A 19,069-nucleotide genomic window follows, 5' to 3' on the forward strand; every position below is an offset into this window, starting at 1 on the left:
AATGGCCCGATATGTTTCATTGATTTAAAAATGGTCCAACATATTTCGGTGATTTAAAAATGGCCCAACATGTTTCAGTGATTTAAAAATGGCCCAACATGTTTCAGTGATTTAAAAATGGCCCGATATGTTTCATTGATTTAAAAATGGTCCAACATATTTCGGTGATTTAAAAATGGCCCAACATGTTTCAGTGATTTAAAAATGGCCCAACATGTTTCAGTGATTTAAAAATGGCCCAACATGTTTCAATGATTTTAAAATGGTTCAACATGTTTCGGTGATTTAAAAATGGCCTGATATGTTTCATTGATTTAAAAATGGTCCAACATGTTTCAATGATTTAATAATGGGTCAACATGTTTCGGTGATTTAAAAATGGTCCAACATGTTTCAGTGATTTAATAATGGGTCAACATGTTTCGGTGATTTAAAAATGGCCTGATATGTTTCATTGATTTAAAAATGGTCCAACATGTTTCAGTGATTTAATAATGGGTCAACATGTTTCGGTGATTTAAAAATGGTCCAACATGTTTCGGTGATTTAAAAATGGATCAACATGTTTCGGTGATTTAAAAATGGCCTGATATGTTTCATTGATTTAAAAATGGTCCAACATGTTTCAGTGATTTAATAATGGGTCAACATGTTTCGGTGATTTAAAAATGGCCTGATATGTTTCATTGATTTAAAAATGGTCCAACATGTTTCAGTGATTTAATAATGGGTCAACATGTTTCGGTGATTTAAAAATGGTCCAACATGTTTCGGTGATTTAAAAATGGCCCAACATGTTTCAGTGATTTAAAAATGGCCCAACATGTTTCAGTGACTTAAAAATGGCCCAACATGTTTCAATGATTTTAAAATGGTTCAACATGTTTCGGTGATTTAAAAATGGTCTGATATGTTTCAGTGATTTTAAAATGGTCCAACATGTTTCGCTGATTTAAAAATGGTTCAACATGTTTCAGTGATTTAAAAATGGTCCAACATGTTTCAATGATTTAATAATGGGTCAACATGTTTCGGTGATTTAAAAATGGTCCAACATGTTTCAGTGATTTAATAATGGGTCAACATGTTTCGGTGATTAAAAAATGGCCTGATATGTTTCATTGATTTAAAAATGGTCCAACATGTTTCAGTGATTTAATAATGGGTCAACATGTTTCGGTGATTTAAAAATGGTCCAACATGTTTCAGTGATTTAATAATGGGTCAACATGTTTCGGTGATTTAAAAATGGTCCAACATGTTTCGGTGATTTAAAAATGGTCTGATATGTTTCAGTGATTTTAAAATGGTCCAACATGTTTCGCTGATTTAAAAATGGTTCAACATGTTTCAGTGATTTAAAAATGGTCCAACATGTTTCAGTGATTCAAAAATGGTCAAACATGTTTCAGTGATTCAAAAATGGTCAAACATGTTTCAGTGATTTAATAATGGGTCAACATGTTTCGGTGATTTAAAAATGGGTCAACATGTTTCGGTGATTTAAAATTGGTCTGATATGTTTCAGTGATTTAAAAATGGTTCAACATGTTTCGGTGATTTAAAAATGGCCCGATATGTTTCATTGATTTAAAAATGGTCTAATATGTTTCAGTGATTTAAAAATGGTCCAACATATTTCGGTGACTTAAAAATGGCCCAACATGTTTCAGTGATTTAAAAATGGCCCAACATGTTTCAGTGATTTAAAAATGGCCGAACATGTTTCAATGATTTTAAAATGGTTCAACATGTTTCGGTGATTTAAAAATGGTCTGAGATGTTTCAGTGATTTAAAAATGGTCCAACATGTTTCAGTGATTTAAAAATGGCCCAACATGTTTCAATGATTTAAAAATGGTCCAACATGTTTCGGTGATTTAAAAATGGTCCAACATATTTCAATGATTCAAAAATGGTCCGATATGTTTCAGTCATTTATAAATGGTCCAATTTCACTCATATTTTTGTTCAAAAAAATAAAAAAAAAACAAGCCGGGAGGCGACGATGGTTAGCGGGCATTATTGAACAATGCCACGATAGGTACAATTGAGTTGGTGGAAGCTTTTGAGGAAGCCCTACCGTAAAAATCTATCTCTTCCGTCAAAATTGACCAAATCAAATCGGATTTATATATATATATATATATATATATATATATATATATATATATATATATATATATATATATATATATATATATATATATATATATGTGTGTTGTACTTATGGACATTACGCACAGCTACTAGGATATGAAATTGCGAGAAAAAAAACTGAGAAAAAATAAAATAAATAAAAAGTTCAAGTGGGCGTGGCTCCACCCACAAGGGGCGTGGGACGCCCCTCATACAAAAAGACACAACTAGACCATTATATCTAGCTTGTGTCCAAGTTTCATCAAGATCGCATCAAACGTCACGGAGCTATGCTCTGGAGAGAGTCTCAAACAGACAGACAGACAGACACACACACAACAAAAATAGTGGTCACTGCTGGCACCTGCGAACCATCTGCTGGCACCCGCGAACCAACTGCTGGTGCCCGCGAACCAAAAAATCTATATACAAGCCGGGAGGCGACGATCGTTCACGGGCATTATTGAACAATGCCATGATAGGTACAATTGAGTTAGTGGAAACTTTTGAGGAAGCCCTACCGTAAAAGCCTATCCCTTCCATCAAAATTCACCAAATAAAATCGGATTTTTTTATATGTTGTACTTATGGACATTACGCACAGCTTCTAGGAAATTAAATTGCGAGAAAAAAAATTGAGAAAAAATAAATAAATAAAAAGTTCAAGTGGGCGTGGCTGGTATGAAGGGCGTGGGAGGGGGGTGGGACACCCCTCATACAAAAAGACACAACTAGACCATGATATCTAGCTTGTGTCCAAGTTTCATCAAGATCACATCAAACGTCACGGAGCTATGCTTTGGAGAGAGTCACAAACAGACAGACAGACAGACAGACACACAGACACAACAAAAATAGTGGTCACTGCTGGCGCCCGCGAACCAAAATAGTGGTCACTGCTGGTGTCCGTGAACCAACATATACAGTATATGTATTTTTCAAATAAAGTAAATCTTCCAACCAACCTCAATCTGATCAAGTATGGTGGCAGGCTTGAATTTCACAAGACAGTTATAACATGAGCTTTTCTACAATCCTGGCAGTATGTGCTTTTAGCAATGGCTGTGTTCACAGATTTAACTTGAGTCTCGTTTTATAAGCAATGACTCTTCTCCAGCTCAATAATAGTTAAACAAGAACAATGGCTGATCTTCAGTTGCTTATGTAATAATTTCCACACATGTACTTAAAACATGGAGTGCACTGTATAGATGATTACAAAAAGTTTGGTTGCCATAACCACTGAAATTCATCATCATCTTCAGTCAACATAATGTGTTAAGTTTTAGAGAAAGTGCTCCAAAGAGTACAATCTTCCATTGCATTTGCTAATTCTTATTTCTTTATGCCAGTATCACATTCCAGTTGTTTCAACTAGGTCATTCTTGGACGTCCCATTTTTTCATGCCTTTTATACCATAATAGCAAATCTGGGGTTGGCTTACTAGTTAGGGTGGTGAGCTTGGGATCCGAGGGTCCGAAGTTCAAATCCTGCTTGGCTATTGAATTAATACCAGGTGGGGTTGATTCAGCCTGTCATCTTTCTAAGGTTGGTGAAATGAGTTCCAGCTTGCTGGGATGATTGAGCCTTTCAAGTATCCTGTGTTGGAGTGGTGACCTATCCAAGAATGTGCCCAATAGCCCAGGAGACTGCTGAGGCAGCATCAATGCTCTGCATAGAGTATGGTCCCAATGGATGGATGGATGGGGTTGGCAGAGTCATAGCCCTTTGGCAATGCCCTGCAAATTGTGATCTCTTGTTTTGAAATATTTACATTGTCCAAATTTGCAATACAGTTATGATTTGTAAAATTACCACTCCAGGATATGTTTTAAAATCTTCCAAGTAGTCTTGTATAACATCCATCCAATGTAATTTCAGCTTTCTGGTAAAGGACCAGGGGTCTCAGCTCCATGTAAAACGTGTCACATTCTCAATTTAACTCCACCCCGGGAGCTGTCTGACAGTGCGCCAAATGCGGGATTTGTTTATTGCCGAGAGGGGGATTAGTCAAATGCCTGGAGGCAGAGACTTGTGGTTTGAACTATGGTGGAGATTAGAGGAATGCCTCTGGCGGTGATTGGTGTGGGGCTTAGGAGATGAATGGAAAACCCAGCTTCATGAGTCAGGAGGAAGAGTGGGTCAGCGTGCAAGGCAGAACCAGAGAAAGCGGCTGAAAAAGAGAAGTGCACAAAGGTGGTATCATGCTGACAGTGCAGTTTAGTTTTTTTTTTTTTGTATACCTTGGTCAAGGCTCGTAATGACAGCTAACACACAACTCACAGCAAGGAGGCATGAGACAAGAGGGGCGGGAGTGGAAGGGACAAAACAGTGGGGAACAGACACATTGGAAACAGGTGAACTGTGGAAGGGAGAGGGATGGGGATGGGACGGGGAACATGGCGAAGAGAAGATGGACATTTCAGGGACTTTCAGGAAGGAAAGTAGGAGAAATGAAGGAAGTGGGCTTGGGTGGATTATCGGGGGTAGAAAAGATCGAGGATTTGGATGGGGGAAGATAAGAGGTGGTGGTGAACAGCTGTTTTGAAAGCCTGGAGGGAAGAATGGGAAATAATAGAGTGAGGAAGTTTATTCCAAAGGCGGGAAAAAAGAGGAATGAAAGAGTGAAGATGAGCAGTGATTCGTGATTTTGGTAGTTTTACCAGAAGGGGGTTGTTGGCGGACCTTGAGCGCCCTGTGGAAATGTGGTGGGGACAAATCGCAGAGAGAGCAGGGGGGCAAGGCTGGAGAGGAGTCGGTAGAAGACAGAAAGACCACCGACCAACCTGCGGTGATTGAGTGAGAGGCCCAAAGACTCAGCTTCATTGCGGGAGATGCCGATGATCTTAAATGCCCTGGTTTCGACAGCGTGAAGCCGAGAAAGGTGGGAGGCAGGAGCACCAGCCCAGAGGGGAGAGCAGTACTCCATCAGGCTACGGACAAAGCTTTGTAAGTGGTCAGGAGCTCAAGAGGGCCGAGGAAGGACTTAGCACGACGGAGGATTCCCAGTCGGCGACTGGCTTTTGAGGCGAGGTTGGAAATGTGACTTTCCCAGGAAAGGTCATGGCAGATAGTGAGACCTAGAAGCTTGAAAGAAAAGACTTCTTCCAGAGGATTGTTGAGAAAGTGGATGGGGGGGTTTTGTAAACGGTCCTTTCGAAGAGACATAGTGAGAGTGTGAGATTTGTCTGGATTGAAAGACATGTTCCACGTGTTGGACCAGTTTGTGATTTTATCCAGATCTGTAGTGAGTGAAGAAGCTGCTGCTTGCCGGTCTGAGGGATGACAGATGGTACGGCAGAGGGTGGAGTCGTCGGCAAAGAGAAATAGAGGATTTTCCAGAGAGTCCGAGAGATCATTGATGAAAACCAGAAAAAGAACAGGGCCCAGAACGCTACCTTGAGGAACTCCAGCCTGCACAGGAAGAGGGGATGAAAGAACTCCATTTAGGGCCACACGTTGACTGCGACAGGAGAGGAAGTCTGCGAGCCATGAGTGGAGATGGCCTTGAATACCATGGGAAGAGAGTTTGGTGAGTAGGGCAGGGTGCCAGACTGTGTCAAAAGCACTCAATATGTCCAGGGATACGGCTCGGATTTCCTGTCTGGCATTGAGGACCTCCATCCATCGATGGGAGAGCAGAAGCAGCATATCCAGGGTAGAGTGACCTGGTCTGAAACCAAATTGATGATTGGAAATCAAGCCATTGGAGAAGAGGAAGGATTTCATATCTGAGGCGATGATGGATTCCATCACCTTGCTGATGATTGGGAGAAGGCTGATTGGTCTATAGTGATAGGGATCTGTTTTTGCACCTTTTTTATGCAGGGCAGTGATGTTAGCAGATTTCCAAGCAGATGGCAGATGACCTTGGGCAAATGAGAGGATGAATAGAACAGAGAGAGGGTGAGCAAGAGCAGAAGAGCAGGCTTTGAGGACACGTGGGCTGATGCCGTCTGGACCGGTTGCAGAATCTGACTCGAGGTTTGAAAGCAAGCTCTCCACCTTGTCAGGAGAAAAGGATACAGAGTCCAGGGACAGTTGGGTGCGACTGGGTAAAGTGGGTAGAGATAGTGATGGGTTTAGGACACAAGATTTAGCTGCAAACACCGAGTTTAGACATTCAGCTTTATCATGTGTGGAATCAGCAGTGCGGCCATTTGAGGTAAGGGAGGGGATGGAGGGGGAACATACACCAGAAACAGATTTGATTAAACGCCACCAGGATTTTGAGGAGGGAGAGAGGTATGAGAGTTCAGACTTGAGATGAGAAAGATGTTGTTTTCTGGCTCTCCTGAGGGTAGATACACACTTGTTCCGAGCTTTGTGGAAAGAACTGAGATTGCCCTCAGTTGGGTTTGCTTTCCATGAGGCAAAGGCAAGTTGTTTCAGGACAACTGCCTCGCCACAAGCTTCAGTAAACCAAGGGCGGGAGGAAGGGTAAGACAACTGAACACGAGAGGGGATAAATCTGTGCATGAGGGAGAGCAAGTTTCTTTGAAAGAATTCCCAGGATGAGTTGATGTTTGAGAAAGTAGTGATAGGAGACCAGTCTGTAAGTTTGATGGCTGCTCGGAGACCCTGCCAGTCGGCTTGAGTGAAATGCCAGACTCAACGGTGGTGAGGTGGTTCTCTGATAACAGCCAGAGAGATGTCCACTTTAACAAGGACGTGGTCAGAAGAACCAATTGGAGCGAAGGAAGAGCAGCAGATATTGTCAGGGAAATTTGTCAAAATCAGATCCAGAAGAGATGGAGTACCATTGGTTGAGATCCGGGTCGGGAAGTTGACCGATTGAGTCAGTCCCAATGAGTCACAGAAAGCTTTTGCTGAGGTGCCATGGCAGGTGAGAGAGGTACCCACACCTAGCCAACTGGCATGATGACAATTGAAGTCACCACATAAGAGGAAGAGAGAGTTTGGATGAGAAGATAGAAGATGGTCCATGTTTTCGGATAGTGAGATGTAGATGGAGTCATCACTGTTCGGTGGACGGTAGAGTACACATATAAACATGAGGTGGGAGTGGAGGGGAAGCCGAAGCCAGAGGTATTCCTGGGGGTGTGGGGGAGTGAGAGCAGTGCATGGAGAGTGAGGAATAGAGTCTTTGATGAAGAGAGCAACACCTCCACCAGGACGAGGCTCAGGTCTGTCATACCGTAAGAGGGAGTAGCCAGGGAGAGATACTTGGGAGTCAGACACGTCTTGGGAGAGGAAAGTTTCTGTTAGGCAGATAATGTCTGGTTTGTCAGTGGCAACCTGTATGGAAAGATCTGAAAGGTTTGAGCGAAGGCCCCGGATATTTGAGGTCCACACTTTTAATGAAGAGGAAGGGGAGGAGGCTTTGGGTGCAGGAGGTGGAGGGGGAGGGGGAGGGTAGGACAAGGGACGAGGGGGCAGGTAAGGAGGGTTGCTGAAGGAGTGTGGGGTATTGCAGAACAGCGAGGGGAGGGGGCCGAATGAGGAGAAAAGGCTCTGTGGTGCTGGGGGAGAGGGGGGACAAGAGACAAGGAAGAAGGCAGTTGAGGATTTGAGGAGGTGGAGTGAAGAGATGGAGGTGAGAGGGCAGTGGAGGGAGGCAGGTTGGTGGATGAGAGGGGGGCAACTTTGAGAAGGAAGAGTGAGGGGGATGAAAGGTGGGAGAAAGGTGAGGGGGATTTTTGAGAGAGGTGAGAGGGAGGCTTGGAGGAAGAAGAGTGGGATGGTTGCTTTGAGAGTGAGAGTGAGGGGTGAGGGGGGTGAGTTGGCACTGAATTTGGAAAAAAAGAATGGTTGATGGAAAGCGAGCATCCATGGCAAACTGTGGTTTTTAAAAGTTTTAGGTCAGAGATGCGATTTAACACAATTCTTGAAGGGTGCAATGAAGGCGAATTCAGAGCATGGAGAGAAGAAGCGCTGTCATAGTTGGATTTTTTAGGCAAGGAATGAAGGAGAGCTCGAAATGAGAGCAGTCTGTTAAAATAGCAGAAGAGTAGTGCATTGTGAAACAGTAAAGAGTACCACATGTGTGATAGAGGAAGATGAAGCATTATAAGATCGTTTTTGTTGTTAAAAATAATATATGAGAGTTCAACAGATTAGGTCATGGAAGTAAAAAAAAAAAAAAAAAAAAAAAATCGAGGAAGAAGACGAGGAGGAAGTTAAGAGGAAGAAGAAGAAGAAGAAGCAGAATCGGGAGAAGGGGAGAAGGGGAGAAGGGGAGAAGGGGAGAAGGGGAGAAGGGGTGAAGGGGAGAAGGGGAGAAGGGGAGAAGGGGAGAAGGGGAGAAGGTGAGCGTGTTGTTGTTGGGTGTATATATGTATATATGTATATATATATATATATATATATATATATATATATATATATATATATATATATATATATATATATATATATATAAATATATATATTTTTTTGTTGTTAATATTAATATATGAGAGAGTTCAACAGATTACGTCATGGAAGTGTAAAAAAAAAAAAAAAAATCGAGGAAGAAGACGACGAGGAAGTTAAGAGGAAGAAGAAGAAGCAGAAACGGGAGAAGGTGAGCGTGTTGTTGTTGTAGGTTTTTTTATTATTATTATTTTTTTTTTGAGATAAGAAAGAGATTAGTTGGGAGAATGGGGGATGTTTGGAAAGTGGGGAGGATCAAAATTGAAGGTAATGGGGAGGATAGAAAATGAAGGTAATGGGGAGAAAAAACAAACAACAAAAAAAAAAAAACGATCGAACACCGAGTGGAACCGGTAGGCCTCAAGCCTACGCCGAGGCCTCAAGCACAGGTAAGAACGTCGACAAAAATACTCAGAAAATAGCACGATTTTTGAAACAAAACCGAACTAGCAACACACAGTAACATGTAGGTGAGAAAATTAAACAGTTAAAACGGGACAAATAACAACCGGAAACTTAGCTTTGAGAACGTCAGCAGGGAGCCCCAAAGGAGACCTCTCGCTGCTCAAAACCGGAACCGGAAGCCTCAAAGTTTGTTCCTGCAGGCTATGCATTCTCCAACCACCATAGGACATCTCTTCATAGAAAGCCTTCTTGCCGTGCCTTTCAGCAGCTTCCTATAGCCTTGTATTCCCACCATTTTTTTTTTAATTCTTTGTCCTGCAGTGTGTGTTTTGCCTGACTGTCCCTGACCTTCTTTGCTGCCGACTTATCATATACAGTATATTGGATCTGTGATCACTGTGCATGTTATCTCATCATCGTCATCATCTTGCGGTCGTGGCCAAGACAGATCTCACAACCCCCTCCCAGATGTCCCATTGGCCACCACCATAGGAAGCTCACTGGCCTGAATTCCTGTGTCTCTGACAATAATGTCAGGTTAGAACAACTTCCGATCATACTTCAATGATAAGGGTTTGGGCTTCCAAAGGATGAGGGACGAAATCACCTGCTCCTTGGCCCTAAAGCAGTGACCTGAAAATTGAACCCTTCGTTTGCTAGTTGTGTCAGAGATTAGTGGGAGGTTACCATAAATATAATGAAGTGTGGCATGATTCCTCCAAGATATGTTTTTGACACTATAAGGAGGTTAGTGTATGTTGTATCAAGACGTTTTTGCCTTTTTCACTGAGGGTCCATGTTTTAGAGCCATACAAAAGTATACTTTCAACTGTAGCCCTGAAGCTTTTCTTTGAACTTCCCTGTAAGTTTGATCACCAAATTTTGTCTAATTTGTTACAGGCTGTCCAAGCTATCCCTTTCCTGATCTGGAAGTCTTTTCCCAAGTCCATTATGTAGGAACCCAGGTATTTGAAGTCATTGACAGGTTTGATGTTCATACCAGACTTAGATTGTATGGTTGGTGACTGAGTGTGTGTTTATCGAGATAAATTCAGTTTTCGTTTCATTAAGATTAAGGCCTATCAGAAACAAGTGTGATGTGATTAGGAATGTCAAGATCAGTAATGACTTTGCGGGATGCCTTTGACTAGTTATTGGGATAATTATTATCCCTTTATCATTTAATGAATCAAGCGAAAGGTGATATAATCATTGAATGAATCAAGCAATATAATCCATAACTATAATGAACGGATAGGGTGCAAGGGTGTCACCCTGAAGGACCCTCACGATGTCAGGTATGGGAGCATGTGCCAGAACAGCGCATCGCTGCATCCACTTTCCACCGCTACTCCAGGGGCCTCCGTCTGGCCATCCCCAAGGCAGATGCCAGGCCCATCCCCATCTCCTTGAGATGCCGGTCAACCTGCTGCATCCACGAGGCACATGGTCGGCCCATTGGCCACCTCCACTCACGAGACTCCCTCGCTGAGATAATCTGGTGAGCAGTATCAGCGTCAGGAAAATGAGCCACATGTCCATACAACCGCAACTGACGCTTACGGACGATGCAGGTAACAAATCTCATCCGAGTCTCTCTCAGCAACTGCTCGTTGGACACAAAATCCGACCAGTAATAGCCAAGGATTCTCCGAAGAGACCTGGTACCAAAGGAATTAAGTCTCCGTCTCAGATCCTTGGTCAGAGTCCAAGTCTCGCATCCATAGAGCAAGACTGGAAGCACCAAGGACCTGAAGACTCGGACTTTCGTTCTCCCGCACAGGTATCGGTAGTGCCACACCCCATGATCCAGTGAATCCATGACTCCCCAGGCCCGACCCAGACGTCTATTGACCTCTGACTCACAGCCAGCAGAGACATGAATATCACTGCCAAGGTAAGTGAATCTCTCCACGACCTCAACATCCTCACCACCAACAGAGACAGACAGGACAGCAGCATCCAAGACGTCATTGAAAGCCTGGATCTTAGTTTTGACCCAAGAAACAAGTAATCCCAGCGGCTCCGACTCCTCATTCAGCACCTCGAGGGCCACCAAAAGGACATCGAAAGTCTCCGCAAAGATGACTGCATCATCTGCGAAATCAAGGTCCGAGATCTTGACATTGCCAAACAATGCACCGCAGCTTGATCTCTCCGACATCCTCCCTAGAATGCAGTCCATACAAGTGATGAAAAGTGTGGGGGGCAGTACACACCCCTGATGAACTCCAGTAACAACTGGAAATAAGTCAGAGATGGTGCCACCACATTTCACAGCACTCTCAGTTCCAGAGTAGAGTTCAGACATCAGATCGATCAGTTTTGGTGGCACCCCACGAAGACCAAGAATCCTCCAGAGGGCATCCCGATTCACTGAATCGAACGCTTTACAGAGATCAACATAGGCTGCAAGCAGCCCACTGCCAAAACTCTCGTATGCATTCCGTGAGGACCCGAAGAGCAAGGATACGGTCAATCGTTGACCTCTTTGTTGTAAAGCCTGACTGCTCTGGACACTGGTGCTTAAGCAGATGGTGGCGAACCCTATCAAGAATTATCTGAGCAAAGACCTTGCTCGGCACTGAGAGCAGAATCACCCCTCAGTAGTTGTTGCAGTCTTGGCGATTACCCTTCCCTTTCCAGAGAGGGACAACAAGGCCCCTCTTCCAGTCAGTTGGGATGATGCCTGTGTTCCAGGCAGAGCACAAAACTGCATGCAACGACACGAGTGCAGCACTTCCACCAGCCTTGAGAAGTTCGGCATGGATGCCACAGATCCCTGGATCTTTGCCCCGTTTCAACTGGTTCACCGCAGCCCGTGTTTCCACAAGCGAAGGTGGACCACAGTTGATTCGAGGGTCAGCAACAGGGATTGTAACACCCTTGACGTCCAACTCGACAGTTGTGGGATCAGCCTGGTACAACCGCTCAAAGGAACCGGCCCAGCGGGCCTTCACTTCAGACTCCTCTGTCAAGAGCCTACCACTCTCTGCTCTAACTGCAGTGCTCCGAGGGATGGGCTTGGATGAACGTAATGCGCGAATTCCCCTGTAAGTGGGACGAGAATCACCTGTCCACAGGTGATGCTCTACCCCCTCACAGATTCCTCGCACATAGGCCTCCTTGTCCACCCTCAGTGCACGTACAGTTTTACGCCTCAGCTCCCTGAACAGCTCAGCTCTGCCATTCAGCCTGGCCCTGCGACTCTGGTCAATGGTATCCAGTGTCCCTTGAGAGACAAAATTCTTCTTTGCCCTGCGGTGAGTTCCAAGACATCCACCGGCAACATCAAGGATGGTGGTCTTGAAGGCGCTCCACAATCTTGAAGGCGCTCCACAAACTTGAGAATTTTCTGTATTTATCCATAAATTTGACCTAAAATGTGATCAGAACTTCATCTCAGTCCTAATAATAGATAAAGGGAACCTGATTAAACAAATAGCACACAAAAAAAATCGACCTTTTCATTTATTTATTGTGCACAAATGATCCAACATTCAATTTCTTTGTCGGAATAAGAATGTGAACCTTCACATTCAGTAACTGGTGGTACCCCATTGAGCAGCAATAACTTCAACCAAACGTTTCCTGTAACTCTTAATCAGTCCTGCACATCGGCTTGGAGGAATTTTGGCCCCATTCCTCTTTACAGAACTGCTTCAACTCAGAGATATTTGTGGGCTTTCTTGCATGAACTGCTCGTTTCAGGTTCTGCCACAACATTTCAATTGGGTTAAGGTCTGGACTTTGACTTGGCTATTCCAAAACACAAAATCTCTTCTGCTTCAGCCATTCTGTTGTCGATTTACTTGTGTATTTAGAACCGTTGGCTTGCTGCATGACCCACTTTCTGTTAATCTTCAGCTCGCGGATGGATGCCCTGACAGTTTCCTGAAAAATTTGCTGGTACAATCCAGAATTCATGGTTCTGTCAATGATGGCAAGCCATCTTGGTCCTGAGGCAGCAAAGCAGCCCCAAACCATGATGCTCCCACCACAATGCTTCATGGTTGGGATGAGGTTCTTATGTTGGAATGCAGTGCTTGGCTTTTGCCAAACATAACGTTTCTCATTTAAGCCAACAAGTTCCACTTTCAAATCATCTGTCCACAGACTATTCTTCAAATAGCCTTCTGGATCATCCAGGTCATCTTTGACAAATTTGACATGGGTGGCAATGTTCTTGGAGAGCAGTGGTTTCCTCCTGGCTTACGTCCCATGCACACCATTCTTGTTCAGTGTTTTCCTGATGGTGGACTCATAAATACCGACATTAGCCAATGCAAGAGAGGCCTGCAGTTCCATCGACATTACCCTGGGGTTCTTTGTGACCTCCTGGATTATTGTATGCCTTGCTCTTGGAGTGATTTTTGTTGGACGATCGCTCCTGGAAAGAGTAACAATGGTGTTGAATTTTCTCCATTTGCACACTATCTGCATGACAGTGGATTGGTGGCACCCAATATCTTTAGAAATGGTTTTGTAACCCCTTCCAGACTGATGAGCATCGAGAACTATTTTTCTGAGGTCCTCAGAAATCTCTTTTGATCGGGGCATGACACGCTTCCACAAACCTGTGTGGTGAAGACCAGACTATGATGCTGATGAACAAAGTTTATGTTTTTTTTATAAAGGGCAGGACCACCCAAACTCATTCCTGATTATCAATTCGTCCTTGTCACACACCCAACGTGTCCACCAAGTTTCGTCCAAATCTTGCACAACGTTTTGAGATATCGTGCTATACATCGTTTTTGGCCCGATCAATGGTGAAGAATCACTTTAAAAATTCTCGTAGTCGGATCCGAAATCGGATGTTCACCAAAATCGAATCAGTTTGTCCTTGTCACACACCCAACCTGTCCACTAAATTTCATCCGAATCCGTCCACAACATTTTGAGATATCCTGCACACAAACAGACAGACAGAAAGGGGTGTAAACATAACCTCCTTCCACCTTTGGTGGCAGAGGTAACAAGTAAATTTTTTTGTGTGCTATTTATTTAATCAGGTTCTCTTTATCTATTATTAGGACTTAGATGAAGATCTGATCATATTTAGGTCAAATTTATGCAGAAACACAGAAAATTCTGAAGGGTTCACAAACTTTTTCTCACCACTGTATGCACACTCACCTTTAAACTGGCTAGCCTGGGTTTGAATCTTGCCCCAGCTATATAACTGTCATGCTGGTGTTTTGCATGCAGGACACGGCAACAATGTGTGTGCTGTCACTTGGATGGACATTAAACTGGGCATTGTGTCTGCTCGCATTAGTTGGTGGAAGTGAAAGACGCAATTGTGTCCTTCATAAAGAGTAGACGAGCTATTGCCGACACACTGGCCAAAGACCACATTCCTGCACACCCAGCTGAGTATCCTGTGTCAGAGTGATGACCAATCCAGGATTGTAACCTTTGCCAATAAACTGTTTCAGCAGAACTTATTATCTGTAGAGTATGGTACATGATGATAATGATGACGATGACAATGACACTTCAAATACAAACTCCTTCACTGTTATGTTGTAAGACCAGGAACCATGTGGCACATGGATCTTGACCAACAGGAAGTGTCTGTCACAAAGAAATCCTGTCTGTGACACACTGCCAGCAGAAATTATTCACAATGATGTTTTTTCCCCCCCATCTTAATGAGTGGCTGAAATTGTCAACTTTTGAAAAGCAGGCCAGGTGTAATTGATGTCTTAAGATGTGATCAGTGATAGGATTAACTGGTGATTGCAATCATATGGCAACAACTTGGGTGGACCCCAAGATAATAGAACTTTTAGCAAAATATTACAAAGAAAATTGTCGATGACATTTCCTCTCGAAAAGGTGTCATGTTTCAGAAAAGGTTTTGCAGAACTTACTTTTCAGAAGATAAAATGGTGATATTTACATCCAAGTTGAGGAAAGATGGGACAATAGGCTTAATTCCTTCTTCAAAGGACAGCACACTATATCAAAGACAAAACAGAACTAAGTTAACCCCAATAAAAGAAAGTGAGTATGATATTTCTGAAGCCATCCTTTATAAGCCAAGGAGACCTTACACATGTCAAGGGGAATAACCCAAGGGGACCACACTTAGAGAGCATCCCAAAAACTACCGGAACATCTGGAAATCCCCAATCTACTTTCTCAACAATCCTTTCGAAAAAGTCCTTCCATTGAAGCTTTTGGTCCTCACTATCTGCCATGATCTTTCCTGTGAAAGCTACATCTCCAAGCCGGCCTCCAAGGCCAGTCACCAACTGGGCATCCTATGTCATGTAAAGTCCTTCCTTGGCACGCCTGAGCTGCTAACCACTTACAAAGCTTTTATCCACAGCCTGATGGAGTACTGCTCTCCCCTCTGGGATGGTGCTCCTGTGTCACACGTAGCTCGACTTCATGCTGTGGAAACCAAGGCTTTTAGCATCATTGGTATCTCCTGCGATGAAGCTGAGTCTTTGGGTCTCTCACTCTCTCACCGCAGGCAGGTGGGTGGTCTTTCTGTCTTCCACTGTCTCCTCTCCGGCCTCGCCCCCTCTGGTCTGCTCTGTCTGTGCTCCGTCTCCCCCGAAAATTCCACAAAGCATTCAAGGTCTGCCGAAAATCCCCTTCTGGTGAAACTGCCAAAATCAAGAATCACTGCTCACCTTCACTCTTTCATTCCTCATTTTTCCCACTTCTGGAACAAATTCCCACACACTCTTCAATCCCATTCTTCCCTCCAGGTCTTCAAAACTGATGTTCACTGCCATCTCATATATTTCCCCATCCAAAACCATGACCTTTTCTACCCCCGTTAATCCACCCCAAACCCACCTCCTTCAAATTCCCTGCTTTCCTTCCTGAAAGTCCCTGTAGTGTCCATCTTGTTTACCCTGTGTACCCTGCCCCATCCGTCTCCCTTTCACAGATCTATGGATCCCCCCTCCCCCCTCCCCATTTTCTTCCACGTTTTCTTCTTCCACCAAAGTGATAATGTCTCAAACCAGTTGTTGACATTGCTTGTGATCAAAAAAAAAAAAAAACTCGCACTGTTGTTGACAAAATTGCTGCCAGTTGGAAAATCTGGTGCAGGGCACAAGCCAGTAGTCAGCAGAAAGGAAATCGGTCTTATGTCCTGTGGTCGAGTGCACAGCCAATCCATCAGTAGAAATCCATTTTTGGTAATCCAAATGGCTGGTTAGGACCCTTTGCACTATTAAAGGGAAGACATTTACTCATCAACAGGAGTGAAATTGGGCACTATTATACGCAGGATTACAAGAAACAGACAAATTGGACCTGCTAACAGTTTCAAGCAGCGATGATCACACACAACATTATGCAAACAAAGCTGAAATACAAAAGCCAATAAAAAACGTTTGGAGAACAAGCGACTTGACTGGGAATTACTTTATCAATGGAGCGTTTGCTTTCGACACACTAGCAAGATTTGTTTTCAACTAATCAATTCAAAGAAAGTATAAAATATTCGTGACCATTTCTCAAATTGAATGTCTGAAAAACTTTTTGATTTTTGTGATCAAGTAGTACCAGCAATTTCACGTCACATGAAACATTATTAACATACGAAGCGGGCAGACAGTTGTGGATAATGGTTCAAAGTGGTAATAGTTTCAACATTTTATAATCATGCACAGCAAGCACAGCTGGATGAAGAGCAAGAAGATGCTTTCACAGAGCGTCAATGGCATTAAAACAGATTTCACTGAGTTCGCATTCCACAGTGCAGGCAATCCACAGAATAATAATTACAGTGCTAGGACATCACTGTGAAACCACAGGTTGATAAACTATGTCCAAATAATTAGTTACCGGTACAGTTTAAATTAATGACAAGGTTGGGTCTAAAGGTGGAAAAGAGGAGCAAGTAAACCGGAACAGTGGGGTGCTGCTGCCAAATGGGTGATACCGCCAAATGAGTGAGACTGCCTGGGATACTGAATCAAAAGGACGAGTGGTGCTGGAACTCGGGTTTTCGTGACTGATATGAAAGAAAGAATCGAGTTAACTTGGAATGTCCCTTTGTAGCAACTGCCTAACAGCTTTGTAAAAAAAAAACTCAACAACAACAAAAAAACAACTCGCTTTGCTGTCCTTGAGGGAAGGCAAGCAAGGTTAAAGGTTTTACTCAAGGCACCAGATTTCTGCTTTCCATAAGCTTATAAAGTTGAACAGTATTGTACAGCACAGGCTCAGAATCAGATCAGCAAGAGATAGATGCAGAGATCCAGTAAAGTAACAAAGAACAAGGCAGCCTGAGGCCCAAAGGCTCTCATAAATAATGTCGAAAGTAAAATTAGTCTTGCTTATAAGATCGGTGTCAATCGGCATCAGTGGACAGGTAAAACAGTGGATGAAATAAACATAATGTTGAACGAGGTATGCCAACCACCGAAGGAAGGAAGAAGCTGAAATTTCTGGTGTTAACCCAGACCTTGATCACTGTCCTGTTGACTTCATCCACATTTCTCATTTTTAATGCTTTGTATAGGAGAGTAGAGAAGAACATTTGTCCTGATCTCAGGTGTCCTTTACATGGGAAAATAAATATAAACCAAGATTGAGAATTTACACCCTACAGCTTCACAATTATGTATATGCTATGTACTACATCCTGTTGTAGCATGGACACTTGGTTGTTTGTTTTTGTCGACGTAGTTGAGACTTGAAGAAAAGCGAGCACACTGAACAGATCAGGACATAATACGATGCAAAAGGAATAGGAGAGAGAGAGAGAGAGAGAGAGAGAGAGAGAGAGAGAGAGAGAGAGAGAGAGAGAGAGAGAGAGAGAGAGAGAGAGAGAGAGAGAGAGAGAGAGAGAGAGAGAGAGAGAGAGAGAGAGAGAGAGAGAGAGAGAGAGAGAGAGAGAGAGAGAGAGAGACAGACAGACAGACAGACAGATAGATAGACAGATAGACAGATAGACAGATAGACAGATAGACAGATAGACAGACAGAGACAGAGAGAGAAACAGCAGAGTAGAAGGCCAAGAATGGGGGGGGTGAGGGGCAGGAGAGGATGGGGAGGACAAGATGGATCCAAAAGGAAACTCCAAGGAGGAAAAATTGGAAATTTGGAAGGAGGAGGAATTGGTGTGGGGGTGGGGGTAGGTAACGAGGGTAGAAAAGATTATGCTTTTGGATGGGGGATGATCTGAGATGGTGGTGAACAGCTGTCTTGAAGATTGGGAGGGAAGAATGAGATTGAAGTGAATGTTGAAGTTCGTGTGGAGGTGAGCAATACCTCAAATACCCTTCCCAACAATACCTCAAATAAATGGAAATGTGAGCTTGGAATTCTAATGCACATGAAGCAGTTTGTCGGTGAGGTCGAGGGATAATATCCTCAGATTGATCACGACTACTCTGGCCAAGAGAACGTGGGATGATATGATGTGCCAGGGGGCTGTCCAATGAGCTATTTTCAAATAGGCCATTTGTTTGCGAGTTTCAAATGTGGCTTTGTTCGAGCCCCTTAAAGCAGTTATGGCTGAGCAACTGCAACAATGACATCACAGTGATAGCGGTGTGTCCGAAGAAACGAATCTTTCAATACAAGGCAAATCGGACTGCAAATTGAATGGATGTGTTGACTTCATAACTAGCCAGTCTTGAAAATTACCAGGACAGATTTGTTTTCTAAGACTGAGCATTGGTTATAATGTCAGACACATAACAATATGTTCTTTATACATTTCTTTTGTGGCAATATGCATAAGGGAATACTGCAAGATAAGATTCTGATATGATTTGTTGGATACTACCCCCCCCCCTCTCTCCTGCCTCCCCCACCCAAAGATTCTTATTCCAATCATATTAAGGCCATCCGACTTGTGAAATTGAGTGAGGATAAATAAATATCCGATATCAGTCAGTAGTACTGATTGGACAGTAGAAGTAAAATGGGAATACAAAAGAACATTCTTCAAGTACCATGATGGCTCCCATATTTCATGGAAGTAATATTTACCGGAAAAATACTGTCCTCACAATAATTTTGGATCTTCTCTAAGTAATGATATCTCACCCACCCCCCCCCCGAATTGCAACCAAAGGAATAAAGTAATTAACCCCACTCAATCTGGCAGAAGTGTAAGGAAGACGCCCCCCTTTTGTTGAGTACCAAGCAATAATATCACATGAG

At 43.3% G+C, this 19,069-nt stretch overlaps 1 protein-coding gene and 1 long non-coding RNA gene across 10 annotated transcripts in view; one reads left to right on the top strand and one right to left on the bottom strand.

The window, feature by feature from the left end:
- LOC147016753 (tight junction protein ZO-1-like) overlaps positions 1–19,069 on the bottom strand; it is a 657,688-nt gene that overhangs the window by 376,925 nt on the left and 261,694 nt on the right. The gene's annotated exons all lie outside the window — the stretch shown is intronic.
- LOC147016756 (uncharacterized) lies at positions 8,502–14,242 on the top strand. Its single transcript, XR_015049163.1, has 3 exons — positions 8,502–8,666; positions 9,821–9,885; positions 14,132–14,242. It is a non-coding gene; the product is annotated as an uncharacterized LOC147016756 (long non-coding RNA).

Source organism: Eptatretus burgeri, chromosome 11 (assembly GCF_056783735.1).
Source record: "Eptatretus burgeri isolate ZD-2024b chromosome 11, Ebu_testis_v1, whole genome shotgun sequence".
Lineage (NCBI taxonomy): Eukaryota > Metazoa > Chordata > Myxini > Myxiniformes > Myxinidae > Eptatretus > Eptatretus burgeri.